The sequence below is a fragment of the Podarcis melisellensis genome (assembly GCF_964234715.1).
Source record: "Podarcis melisellensis genome assembly, chromosome: 17".
NCBI classification, from domain to species: Eukaryota; Metazoa; Chordata; class Lepidosauria; order Squamata; family Lacertidae; genus Podarcis; species Podarcis melisellensis.
The window spans coordinates 10,934,720-10,946,758 of NC_138534.1; the positions used below are offsets into that span (position 1 = coordinate 10,934,720).

General features: G+C 42.2%; 2 pseudogenes across 4 annotated transcripts in view; both read right to left on the reverse strand.

Moving 5' to 3' along the window:
* The window catches only part of LOC309360048 (beta-1,3-galactosyltransferase 1 pseudogene), a 101,259-nt pseudogene that overhangs the window by 46,912 nt on the left and 42,308 nt on the right, over positions 1 to 12,039 (reverse strand). The window lies entirely within an intron of this gene.
* LOC309360052 (beta-1,3-galactosyltransferase 2 pseudogene) overlaps positions 1 to 12,039 on the reverse strand; it is a 96,738-nt pseudogene that overhangs the window by 45,686 nt on the left and 39,013 nt on the right. The window lies entirely within an intron of this gene.

The window sequence follows — 12,039 nt, forward strand, 5'->3', positions numbered from 1 at the left end:
AATTTTGCTGCTACAGAACAAACAGAGCCACCTTTTTGGATATCCTTTTCCTGTTGGCAAGTGAAAATGCAAGGTTTTTGGTGTTGTTGATTGGATGCTAGCCTGGTGCAAGCAAAATGTAAGCCAGGTATTTGGGACTCCTTCAGCCCCACTTTTACTGTAGAGGGAGAGATGGACCAGCATCTTGGCCCCCATAGCTAGGAGGATGTGGATCAGGGGTCAGCAAACTTTTTCAGCAGGGGGCCGGTCCACGTCCCTCAGACCATGTGGAGGGCCGGACTATATTTTGAAAAAAAGAGAAAAAGAACAACTTCCTATGCCCCACAAATAACCCAGAGATGCATTTGAAATAAAAGGACACGTTTTACTCAAGTAAAAACACGCTGATTCCCGGACTGTCCGGGGGCCAGATTTAGAAGGCGATTGGGCCGGATCCGGCCCCTGGGCCTTAGTTTGCCTACCCATGATGTGGATGATGACCAGGGAAGGCATTTTGAGTTAAGCAAATCCTTGCTATTAGAAAAAGAAGCTTAGAGATACTTTTATGATAATATCTGAATGCCTGCACCAGTAGCATACTGGAGTAAATTTGGAAAGCATTTGTAGCTAATCATACGGTCAGTAAGATTTCCTTTCTCTTTTTTTATATTTTATTAGTTTCCCATACAATCATACCACATTATAATTTCTGTTGAACTTTTCGGTTTTTGACTTCCTTCGGCTTCTCTGCCAATCATTCAAATTCTAGTTTCTTTAAATACACATTTCCAAATTTTGTATTGCCTTTATACCTACCTCCCTCTTATATTTTGCTTTTTTACAATATTTCTTATTTTATTACAGAGCTTCTCTAAATGCCACTAACGTTATTCCGTTATCACTTATACTTTCCCAGTATTCTGTTAATTTTCCCCAGTCCTCGATGAATTTTTGATCTCGTTGATATCTGATCTTCCCAGTCAGTTTATCGAGTTCTGCATAGTCCATCAGCTTCGTTCTCCATTCCTGCAACGTTGGTTTCCTTTCTCAAACATTTTGGCTCTTGTTCTTCCTTGTTCCCCATATATTGTCAGCGCATTCCTGGGAGGCAAGCTGTTAAATCCCGTGATCAACTCATCAGAGAAGTCATCAATAGGACTAAGCCTGTGTGAAACAGGGAGGGGGTGAGGCTCCTCCTCAATATATGTGCGTTATTTGGCAGGGAAAGAAAAGGTTTAGGGGTTTCAGCTTGGGTGACATAGCCTGATGGAAAACTGTATTTGTTTTTAATTACAAGTGCACAGAGTAAGAGAAGACACACAAAAAAGAAGAAACAAGAAATAATACCCATGTCGAAAGCAAAAGAGATCAACAACAAGAAGATACTGTGTATATTTTAAAAAGGCGGAAATTGTTGTTTTAGTTAACCAGACATTAATCTAATATGGTATTTATAAATAATGAACTTCAAATGTCCTTGAATTGGTCCGTGGGAGGGTTACCTGCCTTGGTTGGGTCCCATGAAGTGCTTCAGATAAATTGAGATTAAGGAGAGAGAGAGAGAGAGAGAGAGAGAGAGAGAGAGAGAGAGAGAGAGAGAGAGAGAGAAAGGGGGTCTGGCCAATGGACTTGGAAGAAGGTGCCCCCTGGCAGGGACTGGGGGCAGGACTCTGATCTGTGGTTTGGGGCTGTGGATGGACTGGGCCAGGATGTAGAAAGATGGAGAGGACCCCCAGCAGCCCCTCCAAGTGTCCTTATTTTCCAGGAACAGTCCCAGATTTACAGAAGCCGTCCCGGTTTTTTATTTGATCCAGGAATGTCGTGCTTTTCTTTAGGACATCCCTATCTTCATCAAAGAAATATTGGAGGGTGTGGAGTTATGTGACCCCCGAGCCAAGGAGATAAGTAACTATACAGTACAACCTTTAGGAGACATTTGAAGGCAGCCCAGTATGCGGAAGTTTATGAATGTTTGTTTTATTATGAAAAAAAAAAAATCCTTCCAGTAGCACCTTAAAGACCAACTAAGTTAGTTCTTGGTATGAGCTTTCGTGTGCATGCACACTTCTTCAGATACACTGAATTCAGAAATTTGTGACGATACCAAGACAAGGAGCTCTGTGGAGGCCCCAGGACAAAAGACCATGCGAGCAGCTGCCCACCGGGGGAGCAGGGCAGAGGTTTGAGTCTGTTATCTGAGACTCTTTTACTTTTCCCGCTGGTCTTAGCAATGGATTTTGTAGCACAGTGCTTTTTTGCATGTTTATATTTTTTTACTATTTTTTAAAACACTATTGCGATTTTTAAAAAAAGAATTGCTTTTGTAACTGTTAGTTTGTTTGAAAGATACTTTGGGGAAACTTTCATTCCTCCTCACCACTATGAGCTGAATAAAGAGCATGAAATCCACTCTTGACTCGGAGTATATTTCAGTGTTTGATCAGTACTTTTGAGAATTAAGATGAGCTGACAGACATTTTATTCAGCCGTGTAAAAATGTGGGCCAACCTGGTTTTTCTGGACCTGGGCATCCTGGGGAGATAAGCCCTTAAACCCAGTCATCAACTCATCAAGGAAGTCATCAATTGACAGAGAGGAGTGGTTTCTCCAGCTTATGCGTGTTAGTGGGCAGGGAAAGAAAAGGTTGAGGAAAAGAAAAGGTTGAGGAAAAGAAAAGGTTGGATGATGTAGGCTGATGCAGAATTGTTTTCTTCAAGCTGTTTTCGAAGAGACACAAAGAGGACTGTTTGGCTGCCGCTGAATCCAGTGCTGCGCTTCTGTAGCAAGCAAGCAAGCCCCTCCTGAGATGTGAATGCTGGGAATCCCTCCAATGTAGACTCAAGTTGCATATATACTTGAATAAATAATTGTCCAAAAGGGAGCGCTGACCCTGTGTAAAGCATGCCCAGATCCCTGGACTCTGAGATTGGGGTGGCCTGTTATTTTTCTCTGAACAATAGAATCTTACTGTTTCAGGAAGGGATTTTTGTGTTTCTTAAAAAATAAAGACAAACTGGAATACTTAGATACAACTGTGAAACAGGAGAATTCCATGTTGTGGATCATTATTAGGAAAGGAGATGAAAACTAAAATGTGAATATCATAATATTGTTATACGAATTTCTGTTGCAACAACCACTTGGAATGCTGCATACAGTACTGGTTGCCTCACCTTATAGAATCGTAGAGTTGGAAGGGACCCCAAGAGTCATCTAGTCCAGCCCCCTGCAATGTGAGTATAAAGCATACAGTGGTACCTTGGGTTACATATGCTTCAGGTTACATATGCTTCAGGTTACACACTCCACTAACCCAGAAATAGTGCTTCAGGTTAAGAACTTTGTTTCAGGATAAGAACAGAAATTGGGATCAGGCGGCGCGGCAGCAGCAGGAGACCCCATTAGCTAAAGTGGTGCTTCAGGTTAAGAACAGTTTCAGGTTAAGAACAGACCTCCGGAACGAATTAAGTACTTAACCTGAGGTACCACTGTACTGCAGAGCTGGGGGGTGGGGAGGGAATCAGAAACAGACAACCCAAATGAGCAAGGAATTGGAGCGACTTCTCTTTCTTTTTTTTTAGATAATAGAGGGCTATATTTGGAACAGACAGGCACGTGTATATGGCAGGAATAGAATGTGGTGATCACACCACTTCTCTTCCCCAAAGGGCTGTAAATAAAATAATATGTATTACTTTTCCAACAATTTAAACATTACAAACATTACAAAACAAAATAGACAATACAATACAAAAACACCACACAACACTAACACATTAAACTAACACAACAAAATAAAAACAATTAAAAACACATCATACATTTTCATCATCCTATCCTTCATTCGCTTATTTCAACAACCTCCTCACACCTCCCTTTTTGTATTCCACTTCTGTTAATTGTTTCAGCAGGAATTGGAGCGACTTCTCTATGAGAAAAGGTTACAACACTGGGGGCTTTTTACTTCAGTGTAGATGGGAGGTTGCAGAACCCCTTGGTGGCATCTTTCCTGGAACAAATGTTTGTCCAGATCACTTCCAGCGCTTCATTCTGCACTCACATCCACCCCAAGCGTGATAATCAGACGCCACAAATTTGTGGAGGATACTAGGCATGGGGCTATGTATTGCCCACAACAAGCCTCTAAACCAGCAAGCCTCTACAACACCCATCATCCCTAGCTAGCAGGACCAGTGGCCTTGGATTGATGGGAGATGTAGTCCAAAACAGCTGGAGACCCAAGTTTGGGAAACACTGGTCTAAAACATTACAGTTTTGGTGAGGAGCATTCATGTCACGCATGTGGGGTGATCTAACCTTAGTTAAATCAGATTGTCCTAATGCTTCCTTGGTTGCTAAGTAACTTATCTTCTGTTATTCCAGCTTGATGCCATAGAGTTTTCCACAGGACAAACAAAAATTCTCTCACCTTGGCAACGCTGGGCTACGACAAATAGGACCAGTCTAATGTATGAGGGCAGGAAGGAGAGGGGAGGCGACACTTGGATCTCATATTGAATAAAATATTGGGGGTGCGGAGTGAGGTAAGCCTATCCCTTTGATATACAATGGATAATGGAGCTCATGAGACAGAACAGACAATCATTGGGCTGTTCCAATTTATTTGTTGCAGAGTCTCTCTTTTTTTAAAGATATTTATTAAAGTTTCAAAAAAGGTTACAAAATAAGAAAAAGAAAGAAAAAAAAGGAAAAAATACAAAGTCCAGAAGGGGAAAAAACAGTTAAAAACAAATCAATCTTTTCATGTCTTGTCTTTCATTTGCTTGTTTCCCTGACCTCCTCACACCTCCCTTTTTTGTATTCCAGTTCAGTTAGTTAATTCAGGAAATCCTTTCCCTCCTTGTTTTTTATCTTAATCCTTTACCTTGATGTAGTATAACTTTACATTCTCACCTAATAACAATCCATTTTTACATACTCCTTTATAACATTGCTGCTAAAACCACTGAACTTCATTCCGACATCATTCTAACATTCATTAATTTTGCAGTATTTATGTAAGTAGTCTTTACATTTCTTCCAATCTTCTTCCACCGACTCTTCTCCCTGGTCTCGGATTCTGCCAGTCAATTCCGCCAGTTCCATATAGTCCATGACCTTCATCTGCCATTCTTCCAGGGTGGGTAGATCTTGTGTCTTCCAATACTTTGCAATGAGTATTCTTGCTGCTGTTGTAGCATACATAAAAAAGTTCTATCCTTCTTTAACACCAATTGGCCGACCATGCCCAGGAGAAAGGCCTCTGGTTTCTTCAGGAAGGTATATTTAAATACCTTTTTCATTTCATTATATATCATCTCCCAGAAAGCCTTAATCTTTTGGGCACGTCCACCAGAGGTGAACGAATGTACCTTCATTTTCTTTATTTGTTGCAGGGTCTCCATGTCTAAATCTGTGTGCGACAATACCATTTCTGCTCAATATTGTGTTGAGAGAGCAACACAGTCAAGATAAATCAATAAAACCTATAAATATAGATTTGTTTGATGGTGTTGTTTGTTTAGTTGTTTAGTCGTGTCTGACTCTTCGTGACCCCATGGACCAGAGCACGCCAGGCACTCCTGTCTTCCACTGCCTCCCGCAGTTTGGTCAAACTCATGCTGGTAGCTTCAAGAACACTGTCCAACCATCTCATCCTCTGTCGTCCCCTTCTCCTTGTGCCCTCCATCTTTCCCAACATCAGGGTCTTTTCCAGGGAGTCTTCTCTTCTCATGAGGTGGCCAAAGTATTGGAGCCTCAGCTTCAGGATCTGTCCCTCCAGTGAGCACTCAGGGCTGATTTCCTTAAGAATGGAGAGGTTTTATCTTCTTGCAGTCCATGGGATTCTCAAGAGTCTCCTCCAACCCCATAATTCAAAAGCATCAATTCTTCGGCAATCAGCCTTCTTTATGGTCCAGCTCTCACTTCCTTACATCACTACTGGGAAAACCATAGCTTTAACTATATGGACCTTTGTTGGCAAGGTGATGTCTCTGCTTTTTAAGATGCTATCTAGGTTTGTCATTGCTTTTCTCCCAAGAAGCAGGCGTTTTTAATTTCATGACTGCTGTCACCATCTGCAGTGATCATGGAGCCCAAGAAAGTAAAATCTCTCACTTCATCCATTTCTTCCCCTTCTATTTGCCTGGAGGTGATGGGCCCAGTGGCCACGATTTTCGTTTTTTTGATGCTGAGCTTCAGACCATATTTTGTGTTCTCCTCTTTCACCCTCATTAAAAGGTTCTTTAATTCCTCCTCACTTTCTGCCATCAAGGTTGTGTCATCTGCATATCTGAGGTTATTGATATTTCTTTCGGCAATCTTGGGATTCATCCAGCCCATCCTTTCACATGATGAATTCTGCATATAAGTTAAATAAGCAGGGAGACAATATACAACCTTGTCGTACTCCTTTCCCAATTTTGAACCAGTCAGTTGTTCCATATCCAGTTCTATCTGTAGCTTCTTGTCCCACATAGAGATTTCTCAGGAGACAGATGAGGTGATCAGGCACTCCCATTTCTTTAAGAACTTGCCATAGTTTGCTCTGGTTGACACAGTCAAAGGCTTTTGCATAGCCAATGAAGCAGAAGTAGATGTCTTTCTGGAACTCTCTAGCTTTCTCCATAATCCAGCGCATGTTTGCAATTTGGTCTCTGGTTTCTCTGCCCCTTTGAAATCCAGCTTGCACTTCTGTCAGTCCACATACTGCTTAAGCCTGCCTTGTAGAATTTTAAGCATAACCTTGCTAGTGTGTGAAATGAGTGCAATTGTACGGTAGTTGGAGCATTCTTTGGCACTGCCCTTCTTTGGAACTGGGATGTAGACTGATCTTCTCCAATCCTTTGGCCACTGCTGAGTTTTCCAAATTTCCTGGCAGATTGAGTGTAGCACCTTAACAGCATCACCTTTGAAAATTTTGCACCGCCTCAGCTCAGTGCCCTTTGCAGGGATACTGCTCATGCTGCCCTAAATCCGGCACTGCAGTTAGCATTACCGTATTGGCCAGTGATTGACCTGGTATGCACTGGCATTGATTGGATCCTTAGTTTAAATTATGAGCACAAAGCTTGGACTTGCATGTGCCTTTTGCCTCTTCTTCCTCCTGAGAGTGAGGGGAGGCCACTGAAAGCTTCTGCTTTTCTTTATGAATAAATCAAGCTTCCCATTACAGTGGTACCTTGGTTCTCAAACTTAATCCGTTCTGGAAGTCTGTTCCAAAATCAAAGTGTTCCAAAGCCAAGGCATGCTTTCCCATAGAAAGTAATGCAAAATGGGTTAATCCGTTCCAGACTTAAAAACAACCCCTAAAACAGCAATTTAACATGAATTTTACTGTCTAACAAGACCATGAATCCATAAAATGAAAGCAATAAACAATGTACTGTACTATAAAATAAATAAAACAGTATTGTAGATGATAAAAATTAAAAATAAATAAATTCTTACCTGCACTGATGATAGTCACTGTATGAATGGGTGGCTTTTATCCATTTCCGCAATTACACAATCAATCAAACAATCAGTAGCTGAACTGGGATCCACACAGTCACCAAAAAAAATAAACTGAAAGAGCCTCAAAACAAAAAACGCAAAATAAATAGCAAAAACAAAAGCCCCAAATATATATTGATATATTGATATATTGAGGGCAGCAGCTGAAGAAGGAGCAAAAAGGGTTTTCTCATGTGTGTGTTTCTTTGTGGCTGATTAGATGCTCTCCCTGTGCAAAGGTCAGAGGGGGCAGGGTTTCTGTTGAGGCAGGTGATTAGCTGTGGGAGGAGCTTATCAGAGCTTGCAGGGCAGCGACGCGCGCAGTTTGATCCAATCTTTTAGATTTAGGGGAGCTAGTCTCAAACGTTTGTTGGGGGAGACCTAGGGTTTTTTGGGGGGGGAGTTATTTGTCCTGTCTTCACGCTTCTTATGATGGAGGACCGCTGTAGCCGCCCCCAACAACACGTTCTCAAGATGGAGGGTGAGGGAACAGCTGCAGTCGCCTGCGGTTCCTGCGCAATGTTTGCCATCTTGCCAAAGGTTGCAGGCAGCTTTACCTGCAGCAATTGCATGCTGATTGCCCTCTTACAAGACAAAGTCCAGCAACTGGAGGAACGTGTAGCTACGCTCCAAAGAATTAGAGAGCTGGAGCTCTTCTTGGAAGCAACAGAGCACACCGTCTCCACCAAGGAGGAGACAGGGGACTCCCCTGAGAAGGAGGCTAGTTCACCAACACAGGAGCCAGATATATGGAGAAACGTGACTCAAAGAAGTAGGAGGCCCAGGGTTCGCTCTGATTGTTTAGAAATACACAATCGCTTTGAGGTCCTCTCCCCTAGCATGGAAGACGAAGAGCAGACTCCATTTGAGTATCTCTCCCTCATTACAGTCGATCAGGTATATGAAGACGAGCAGCAAAGTCAGTCCTCAGGGAATGTGCAGGCGACCTTGGAACGGACAGCTCACGGAAGAACTCCGACCAAACCTAAGAGGCGGCGTGTAGTGGTGATAAGGGATTCCCTACTGAGGGGAACAGAAGCAGTGATCTGTGGGCCTGACAAGATGTCTTGGGAAGTGTGCTGTCTCCCCGGGGCAAAGATCCAAGATGTAACTGAACGACTGCAAGGAATCATAAAACCCACTGACAAATATTGGGCCAGGGATTTTGGTTACAATATACAACTAGCAGACTGGGGGAAAGTATGGAATGAAAATATGAAATTCATATCACCCCGGTTAAGCTTGCAAAAAATGTTTAAAACATGTAATAAGTGTTGGAAATGTAAAGAAAAGGAAGGGTCTTTTTCCATATGTGGTGGGAATGTAAGAAGGTGAAGGGCTTCTGGGAAATGATATATATAACGAGTTGAAAAAGATGTTTAAATATACATTTGTAAAGAAACCAGAAGCTTTCCTGTTAGGAATTACAGGAAGAGAAATTAATAGAAGTGATTACAAACTTTTCCAATATGCAGTGACGGCGGCAAGAATTTTAATGGCCCAAAAGTGGAAACAAGAGGAATTACCGACAGTGGAAGAGTGGAGAATGAAACTTATGTACTTTGCAGAACTAGATAAAATGACTGGGAAAATTAGATACCAGAAAGATCACAAGTTCACTGAGGACTGGAGAAAGTTTACGATTTATCTGGAAAATATCTGTGATGAACAGACAACGCTAGTCGGTTTTAAAGAGGCTTTGTGATGAGAAAGGGTATTGTAAAAGAAAATGAGAAGAAAGGATATTATTAACCGGCAATATACGGTATTATAAAGGATATGTGTAATAAATATAAAATATGAGGATTGTGGGAGGAGCTGGTGGAAGTCAAAATTTTGTAATTTGGCAAATATGGTAATGTCTGAATAATTTGTAAAAGAGAAATTTGTAAAAAAAAACAAAAAATTAAAAAAAAAACCCACTGACAAATACCCCTTCCTCTTGGTTCATGTGGGAACCAATGACACTGCAAGCAATAGCCTCCAGAAGATCAAAAGAGACTACGAGGCTCTGGGCAGGAAATTGAAGCAATTAAATGCACAAATTGTCATCTCATCTGCCCTCCCAGTTGAACGACGGGGCCCAGGGAGAGAGGGAAAAATAGTGGAAGTGAACAGCTGGCTTCGCAAATGGTGTAAACAGGAACGGTTTGGATTCTTAGATCACGGACTGCAGTTTCTTGAAGATGGACTTCTGGCAAGTGATGGGCTGCACCTCACAACGGTTGGGAGGAATGTTTTTGCCAAAAATCTCAGAAACTTCATCAGGAGACCTTTAAACTGACTAATGTGGGGGAGGGAGACAGTGCTCCTGAAGGTAGGAGTCTATCAATTGATGAAGATGATCATCCAAATGTCATAGACCAAATGGAGGAAACAGCACACAGACCTAGTGGTGGGAGGAAAAAATCCTTAAATAAGAGACACGGGGGAATGATTAATGGACTTCAATGTCCCACGATTGGAATGTAATAATGGAGGGATACAATCTATTTCAGAGAAACAGACCAGACAAGAAAGGAGGAGGAGTGATGTTATATGTCAGGGATGTGTATACCTGTGAAGAGATCCAAGATTTAGAACCTCAAAGCCAAAGTGAGAGCATTTGGGTCAAAATTAAGGGAGAGAAGAATAACAGTGACCTCATTGTGGGAGTTATAGATCCCCAAGCCAAACGGAGGACATAGATGATGCCTTCCTGGAACAGATGGCCAAGCATGCAAAAGGAAGGGAGATAGTAGTAATGGGAGACTTCAATTACCTGGATATTTGTTGGATGTCAAACTCAGCCAAGAGCATATGGTCAAACAGATTCCTCACTGGCCTTGCAGACAACTTCATTGTCCAGAAAGTGGGAGAAGCAACAAGAGGAACAGCCATTTTAGATCTGGTCCTAACCAATGTTGATGACCTGGTTAGTGGGGTAGAAGTGGAAGGATCATTAGGTGCGAGTGATCATGCTCTTCTGAAGTTTACTATACAGCGGAAAGGAGCAGCCAAGCATACTAGGACTCAATTTCTTGACTTTAAGAAAGCCGACTTCATAAAACTTAGGGAAGTGCTGGGTGAGATCCCATGGACAGTAATACTAAAAGGAAAGGGAGTTCATGATGGCTGGGAGTTTGTTAAGAGGGAGATAGTAAAAGCACAACTTCAGGCAATACCAATGAGACGGAAACATGGAAGGTGCCTAAAGAAGCCAGGGTGGCTATCTAAAGAACTTTTAACTGAGTTAAGATTAAAAAAGGATGTGTACAAAAAATGGAAAAGGGGGGAAACCACCAAAGAGGAATTCAAACAAATAGCCAGCACATGTAGACACAAAGTCAGAAAAGCTAAAGCACAGAATGAACTCAGGCTTGCTACAGAGGTTAAAAGCAACAAAAAAGGCTTTTATGGGTATGTTCGTAGCAAAAGGAAGAACAAAGAAACTGTGGGGTCACTCAGAGGAGAAGATGGTGAAATGCAAACAGGGGACACAGAAAGGGCTGAACTCCTCAATGCCTTCTTTGCCTCAGTCTTCTCCGATAAAGAAAACAATGCCCGACCTGAAGAATTTGGAGCAAATGATTCAGCAGAGGAAACACAGCCCAGAATAACTAAGGAGATAGTACAAGAATACTTGGCTAGCTTAGATGTATTCAAGTCTCCAGGGCCAGATGAACTGCATCCAAGTGTATTAAAAGAACTGGCAGGTATGATCTCAGAACCACTGGCAGTCATCTTTGAGAATTCCTGGAGAACAGGCGAAGTCCCGGCAGACTGGAGGAGGGCAAATGTTGTCCCTATTTTCAAAAAGGGGAAAAGAGAGGACCCAAATAATTACCGTCAGTCAGTCTGACATCAATGCCAGGGAAGATTCTGGAGCAGATCATTAAGCAAACAGTCAGTGAGCACCTAGAAAGGAATGCTGTCATCACCAATAGTCAGCATGGATTTCTGAAAAATAAGTCATGTCAAACTAACCTGATCTCGTTTTTTGACAGAATTACAAGCCTGGTAGATGAAGGGAACGCAGTGGGTGTAGCCTACCTTGATTTCAGCAAGGCATTTGACAAGGTGCCCCATGATATTCTTGTAAAGAAGCTGGTAAAATGCAGTCTTCACTATGCTACCACTCAGTGGATTTGTAACTGGCTGACTGACCGAACCCAAAGGGTGCTCATCAATGGTTCCTCTTCATCCTGGAGAAGAGTGACTAGTGGGGTACCACAGGGTTCTGTCTTGGGCCCGGTCTTATTCAACATCTTTATCAACAACTTGGATGATGGACTCAAGATGAATTTTAACAGGGAGAAATGTAAAGTATTGCACTTGGGCAAAAAAAATGAAAGGCACAAATACAAGATGGGTGACACCTGGCTTGAGAGCAGTACATGTGAAAAGGATCTAGGAGTCTTGGTTGACCACAAACTTGACATGAGCCAACAGTGTGACGTGGCAGCTAAAAAAGCCAATGCAATTCTGGGCTGCATCAATAGGAGTATAGCATCTAGATCAAGGGAAGTAATAGTGCCACTGTATTCTGCTCTGGTCAGACCTCACCTGGAGTACTGTGTCCAGTTC